Source organism: Mustela erminea, chromosome 5 (assembly GCF_009829155.1).
Source record: "Mustela erminea isolate mMusErm1 chromosome 5, mMusErm1.Pri, whole genome shotgun sequence".
Taxonomy (NCBI): Eukaryota; Metazoa; Chordata; class Mammalia; order Carnivora; family Mustelidae; genus Mustela; species Mustela erminea.
The window spans coordinates 90,002,378-90,010,255 of record NC_045618.1 but is presented as its reverse complement, the minus strand read 5'-3'; the positions used below and the strand labels follow the sequence as shown (position 1 = coordinate 90,010,255).

At 36.0% G+C, this 7,878-nt stretch overlaps 1 pseudogene; it reads right to left on the bottom strand.

Moving 5' to 3' along the window:
* Positions 1-1,538: 1,538 nt before the first annotated feature.
* LOC116590202 lies at positions 1,539-7,539 on the bottom strand (annotated as a pseudogene).
* Positions 7,540-7,878: the final 339 nt, after the last annotated feature.

Below are 7,878 nucleotides of genomic sequence, written 5' to 3'. Positions count from 1 at the left end.
TTTTTTAATAAAAAAGTAAAGGTAGCATCATTGAATTTAAGAATTCATGATTTCATGTAGTATATATATATATATATATATATATATATATATATATTCTTTTCAACAAGCGTAACCCAAAAAGCAAAGGTAAAGCAAAAGTATACATCTTTAGGATTAAATATTTTAAATATAAATACAATTTAAAATGTTAAAAAAATGCAATATGTTACCTTGAAAACTAATTTAAAAACATAAAAATCATAATTATATACATACACATACTCATATTTTTCCAAAAAATGTTTTAAAAGAGACAGAAAAGTAAGTATAGAAAAAAAAAGAGATATTTAAAGACAAGCATCTTTCCATATACTAACTCTAGCACTGATAACTCCCAAGAGGCAAGGTTTCCAACTGAGTTACCAGTCCATGGAGTTTCCTAAGAATACAAGGTAAAAACAAAACAGATGACAGTCCTCTCAGAGACTGTATATGTAACTGTATTGCTAACCTACTACTGCATAATTCCAATGATAATTCTTAGGTGTCCATAACTGCACTGATAGGAAATCTTTTGATAAAGTCATATAGACCTAGAAATGAAGAGTCTTCTAGTGGACAGGACTAGAGCCAACTAGATTTTGATCAGTAAATCATTCCACTGACAGAAAAATGATTGTGTTTCTGATCGTATGCAGCAAATGATATGGAAGAGTCATCATTATGAACCTTTCTGCTTTTATAAATAAGAAATGTTATATGTGCTCCATCTTCAACCATATATTGCACTGGTAACTTGGGGGTTATTATGTTTACCTGTTAGTTTCTAAAAGAGATGTGTTAGAACATGTGTCTGGTTGTGAAGTTCAACCACAGGTTAATGCCTAACATGAAAGAGAGGCCAAGATGAAAAGATAGAGAAATGGATAGATAGAGAGACAGATACCCAAGAGATATCTAGAGATCAAGGAACAGGTGTAGAGAGAGTGAAAGTTAAGCAGCTGAAAGTTGTTACAACAGGATAATAAAATTTCATATTTTTATTCTTTAAAATTTTAGATAATCCATAGTGTGACTAAGACTGAAGTAGAGTGGAGAAAGTACAGGATATGAAGCAATCCAGAAACTGTGATGGTACAGGGTTCCAAGATCTGTTCAGAAGAAATAATTAAAGATATTGGAAATAAAAAGCAAATTTATTTTTTTAAAAAAAGTAGATACTCAGGATATAGGCAGAGACAAAGATTCAATTAGCAAGTTAGAATCATTTGCCCAATTCAAAGCAGAAATAGCGGAATAGAAAAATATAAAATAAAACTGGAGAAATAAAGAATGAATGCTAAAGTCTAATACTTTATTAATAAAAGGTTCAGAAAAAGAAAAAGATAGTAAGGAAATATTTAAAGAATTGTTAGTAAAGGATTCTCAGAACTAAAGTATGCTGTTTTCAAAAAGCTTATTTAAATGGGACAAGCTTGTATAAGAAAAAGAAACTAAAAATAACCCTTTCTAGATACATGGAAGTGAAATTTCATAAAATCAAAAATAAATAAAGCTTATAAAAGATACCAAAGATTAGCAGCCTCTAAGAGTTCAGCAATCTTGCACTTGTACCATTCCTTGGCCTCCTGAAGGTTCTTGATAGCCATGCTTTCATACTACTGGAGTACCTCATGCAGGACAGCTGTGAGGTCGGGCTTGGAAACATATGTATTGAGTTGGACATGCTGGTCCTGAATCTGGGCCTGCAGTTCCTGGATTTCCTCATCATGTAGGTTCTTCAAAAAAGCAATCTCTCTCTTTTTTTTTTTTTTTTTTTAAGATTTTATTATTTATTTATTTATTTATTTGACAGACAGAGATCACAAGTAGGCAGAGAGGCGGGCAGAGAGAGAGGAAGGGAAGCAGGCTCCCCACTGAGCAGAGAGCCCAACACTGGGCCTGATCCCAGGACCTCAGGATCATGACCCAAGCTGAAGGCAGAGGTTTCAACCCACTGAGCCACCCAGGCACCCCAAAAGCAATCTCTTCTTGCAAGTATTCCACTTTGTGCTCAAGGTCAAGATATGCCAAAGAAGCACTTGTAAACACCCTGTCTCAAAGGCTGCAGGGAGCTCTTGGCTTCCTCTCTCTTAAGCATCTTCCCTTGCAACTTCTCCTGCAGCCACATGATGTCCTCAGCCAGGGTGTCCTGCTCCACCTTGACACGGGCCTTGTCATTGGTGAGCTGGTCCACCTGTAGGCACAGCTCCCGAATCTCCTCCTCACAGAGTCCCCCAGGTGCAACTTACTCAGATCCTTGTGCCGCTCCAGTTTGGCCAGGTGGATCTTGTCCTGCTGCTCCAAGAAGCCCACACTGATGTAGTTGACAGAGCCGTCATTCAGCTCCTGCAGCTCCACGTTCTCATTGGCACAAGTGTTCCCGAACTCAGTGTCCATGGCATCGGCCAGTGAAAAGGATACTGAGTAATGCAGCAGATGCACTCCGGGCACACTGTTCCTCACCTTCGGGCATACCAGGACAGCTGAATGTTAAGACGGTTCTCAACACTGACACTGCCTCCTACAGGAAGCTGCTGGAAGATGAAGAGAGCAGGATTGCTCTGCCTCTTGCAAACTTTCCTTCCCTAAACCTGAGGGAAACCAATCTGGATTCACCAACGCCCCCCAACCACTTGACACTCACTCAAGGGCACTTTTGATTAAGACACTTGAAACTAGAGATGGACAGGTCATCAATGAAACTTCCCAGCATCACGATGACCTTGAGTGAAGATTGCGCATATTGGGTACAGCAATTATTACCAGCAAGAGTTAAAAAAACAAATCCATATCTTAAAGAAACAGCTTTCAAATGACTTTCTGCAGTTTTTTAGGAGCGTAAGATCGATTTAAAATAGGAATAACCTCTAGTTCTTAAGAAATAACACTCTTAAAAGATTTGGAAAAAAGTTTACAACATAGTCTAGTTTATAAAGAAAACTTGTGCTAGAATATTTCTGAAAAAGTATTTTTGAGTACATTAAAACTGCTTTTTTCCAAGAAGTATCTGACCGATTTGTTTCTGCTTCAATAAATCTTTGGAAAACTCAAAAAAAAAAAAAAAAAAAGATATGAAAGAGCTTGCTAAAATACCTACAGTTAATTAGCATAAGATTGACATCTGATTTCTCTTCAACAACATTTTCAGCAATCAAAAAAGTCTTAAAAGTTGAGAAAACAAAACCCTTTGAAAATAAAGCTATTTCCAGCTGGAGTAATATTTAAATATGAGTTGTTACTGTCAGATATATATAGGATTCAAAAAGTTTATCACCAAGAGACAATCTCCAAAATGATTATTAAATGATGCTACCTAAGAAGGAAAAAAATGAATCTAGAAGATCAAGATAATATAAGGAACAAAAGTAAATTATTAAAATTTGTTTAATGCCTACCCAGTAATAATAGTTTTTTTCCATGAAAGTCCAGAACTAAAATCCGAGAGGTTAAAAATACTGGATCTACGTTGAGGAAGAAAGGCAAAAAGAGTAAGAAGTGGAAGGGACAAAGGAAGGGAAGTAATACTTAAATAAGCATGAATACAAAAATATGCTAAGGGATAAAATATATTAAATATTCTTTATAATTTGAAGATAAAACAATAGAAATAATACATATCAGGCAAATACTAACCTAAAAGAGAGAGAAGAAGAGGGTGATGTGGACCCGCAGCAGCAGCAGCAGACGTGACACAAAGAGGATAATGATCAGTTTCATAATTACCATATTTCTCCCCTAAGTCAATATACAAAGCAGACAAAAAATTAGAAATAAAATGATTTATATTATAATTCTATAAAATAATATAATTTATACCTAAGGAATAGGAAATTAAAATTTTTACCACATAATAAAAATATTAAGAAATATTGGCTACATAATAGAGAATAGTGGCTGTCTCAAGAAATTATCATAATTTCCATGTTACAGGATAAATCCTAAAAAAAGGGGGGATAAATTCTTAGTTTACAATGCAATGCAATCTGAAATCTACAGCAGAAAGATCGTTTTTTTGAATCACATAGGAAGAAAGGAAAGCCCCCCATATTACACACAGTCAATACAATCTGGGCAAGTTTTAGCGAGAACTCCAGTGAAATCACTACAAAACAAAATCTGCTGGGACAAACTAAAATGTATGTAACAGGGTGCCTGGGTGGCTTAGTTGGTTTGGTAATTGCCTTTAGCTCCTGCCTGGGGCTCAGGTCATGACCCTGAAGTGTCGGGATCAAGTCCTGCATCCGGCTCCCTGCTCCACGGGGAGTTTGCTTCTCCCTCTGACCTTCTCCCTTCTCATGCTCTCTCTCACTGTCTCTCTCAAATAAATAAATAAAATCTTTTATAAATAAATAAATAAAATGTACCTAACACAAAACTTCAGAAGGTTAAAAGAGCTAATGTGAGGGGTGCCTGGGTGGCTCAGTGGGTTAAAGCCTCTGCCTTCAGCTTAGGTCATGATCTCAGGGTCCTGGGATCGAGCCCCGCATCGGGCTCTCTGCTCAGCAGGGAGCCTGCTTCCCCCTCTCTCTCTCTCTCTCTGTGTACCTCTATGCCTACTTGTGATCTCTGTCAAATAAAATCTTTAAAAAAAAAAAAAGCTAATGTGATTAACTATAAAAGAATATCATATGATATTAGAATATCATATGAAGAAAATATTTTATGTTTGAAAACACATAAGACTGGTAGTGAGAAATCACAAATTAAAATGAATATATAAATTTACATAAATAAGAATTGGTAACTATAGACATATGGGCAGAGACTATGAGGAGGCAATTCTTGGGTGAACCATGAAGCTCAAGCTCACTAGTACTCAAAAGAAATGCAAATTGAACAAGGAGAAAACATTTTTCACCCACTGGGTAGGGAAATTTTAGAAGTGTGATTACATCAATATTTGAGAGTATGGGGAAAAGAGAAACTCATATATGCTGAAGATAAACCTGTAACAGTCATATTAAAGAACCATTTGGTAGCTTAAGTAAAGTGAAAATGCATTTATCTTTAGGTCCTAGAAATACTCTTCTACATATATATCCTAAAAAAATTTGTACATTGTACAAAAGGAGGTATGTGTGAGGATAGCCACTGTGGCATCCTAAGGAACAACTTAGTATGCTTTGGTGAGGTCAATGGATTGATAAAATGTGAAATAACATGATGTAATTAATGAAATATATAACAAAATATATTGAAAATGCTGATAGAAAAATCAAGTTGCAATAGAACGTGTACACTAAATTTACATAATTTTTTTTTTTAAGATTTATCAGAGAGAGTGAGCACAAGCAGACAGAGTGGCAGACAGAGGCAGAGAGAGAAGCAGGCTCCCTGCTGAGCAAGGAGCCCGATGTGGAACTTGATCCCAGAACCCTGGGATCATGACCTGAGACAAAGGCAGCAGCTTAACAGACTGAGCCACCCAGGCTCACCCAATTTATATAATTTTTAAAAGTACATATGATACAACATTAAGTAGTCTCACATATGTATATCTGTAAATAAAGGTGGAGATGGAAGATTTGCAGGTTAAGCATTTAATTTGTGATAATGTTTTTATGATGAGAAGAAAAGGTACTGAAATGGAAGATTAAAGAAAAAAATGGGGTCTCAACTAAGGAGGAGGTTGAGAAGATAAACTGATTTAAATCTGTGTGCCTAAGATCCAGCATGATACAAATACTTAAATGAATTAAATATATGCAATATGAGCCAAGGAAAACACCTGCTTTGATAGAAAAAATATGTAGATACACCTATCATCTAATAAAGCTCCTGAGTTTTGTTTTCTGGCTCTATCAATCTATGAAATAATTGTGAATATTGACATTGACAAGAATGTGTAAGCTTTATATATTTATATACACACAAATGCTTATGTATACCTATATATATGTATATACATAGTTATTTTCAGACATACATATGATTCAGATGCCTTCCAAAAGAAAAATAATGACTCTAGGAGGAAAACTAAGACACACAGAGGGTAAAAGTAAATTTTATATATGTATAAAACTTTTTGCAGTATTTTCAGCCCATATCAAACAGAAACATAACCAAATTGAAGCACTGGTTATCTCCTGATGTCCATGGAATATGCCAGCTGGTTTGCTCAAGGCTGAGCTGGTAATGGGTCATCAAAATATAGGAGAATAGAAAAGTTTAGCTTAATGCAACACAGTAATATTTCGAAATGAATGACTAGAACAGTTTCAAGTCAGAAACTTTCCATGAGGGAATGGATTATGTATGACAGTGTGTAAGATTTGATTAGATACTGATGATAATGTGTTTTATTAATTACATTCAGACAGGTGCTGAGCAGAAGTAACTGAAAAACAAAACAACTTTGAAGATTCATTTAGATTAAGGTTTAACTAATTAATATTACTGCGATAAATATATCACATAATTATCCTGTGTGCTGCAAATGACTGATAAATAAATGAACGAATATTGGTCCCCTTTACCATAAGAGTCTCTGATCCCTTTTTCCTTCCCATTTCTTTGCCTGTGGCCAGGGACATCCATAGTCACTTCATGTCTTTTCCTGACCTTAGATGTTGATTCTGTTGCTGCCTCATAAGATAAGTTTTCCAGTTACTCTTGACTTTACATCTTAGCATAGATATCAATATGTTTGTCAAGATTTGGACTTCTGATTGAAAAACCGTAATATTCTTCCTATCAAGCTGAAAATTAATTAACAGGACAAAAACAAGGGCCCTATTAGTTTCTTACAACCTTCTATATAACTCCTGACTTATTTTTGACTTTATATAGTCTTCATACTATAATAGTCTTATTCAAATTCTTGGGCAGACAGCATCAAAAGAAAATGTGGAAGAGGCATCACACAGGACATTCCAAGTCATCCATTCTCAAGAGCAGTTCCAAGTGCTCCAGAAGCATTTCAAAGCATTCTTGCCCTTCTTCCACCAAATCTCTTTCATCCCACTAATTGCTTGGGAGCTTAAGGATTGTGTTCCCAACCCCTACTGCTCCTGTCTCATTCTGAGATTGTGACCTGAGCTGAAAGCAGAGGCTTAACCCACTGAGCCACTCAGGTGCCACAAAGAAATATCTTCAAAACTTTTTAGATCATGGCTCCCCAAGAGATAGATAAAGATACAAATATATAATATGTGCACGTATGCCTGAACATATGTGTATAAGAAAGTATCAGCAGCCGGTCAGAGCGAGCACCCAGAACTCCAAGATACTCTAATCTGTACCAGTGAAGGAGAAGAAGATCACAGATGTCAAACTAGGAAAGCTGCCAAGCTGGATGCTGATGGGGGATTTCACCCCTGAAAGTACTGTTGGAGCATTTCAAAGAGGTTATTACCAGAATTACAAGTATGCCAGTATGAAGAAAGGAAGTGTCACTGGGATTTCTACAGTGCTGGCAGCCTACATGCTTTTCAACCACAGTCTCCTTACAACGAACTCAAAGGTGATCAGCTGTGCAAGAATCACTGGAGAGGACCCAGCGTGAATATTCTGCATTCCTGACTATGACTTTTGCCCTGCAACCCTTGAATTCTTTCATATCCTAATTGAGAATTAACGTCCAATAAAAGACAATGGGGAGTGAATGGAGGATGACAAAATTTCATATAAAAATCCTTAATCTTACTACATGTGATAGATCTCATATTTTCTATTCATCTATTATTTTTAATACTGATCATAACCTACTGGACTGATTTTATGAATCCTGAAAGTGTCATGGTTCTAAACTTAGGAAGAAGAAAACCCCAGCAGAATTATCTCCTCTTTCCCCCTAGGTAGATCACTCTGTTATCTACCATCACTGTACTTAGTACATACCTATGTGATAGAACT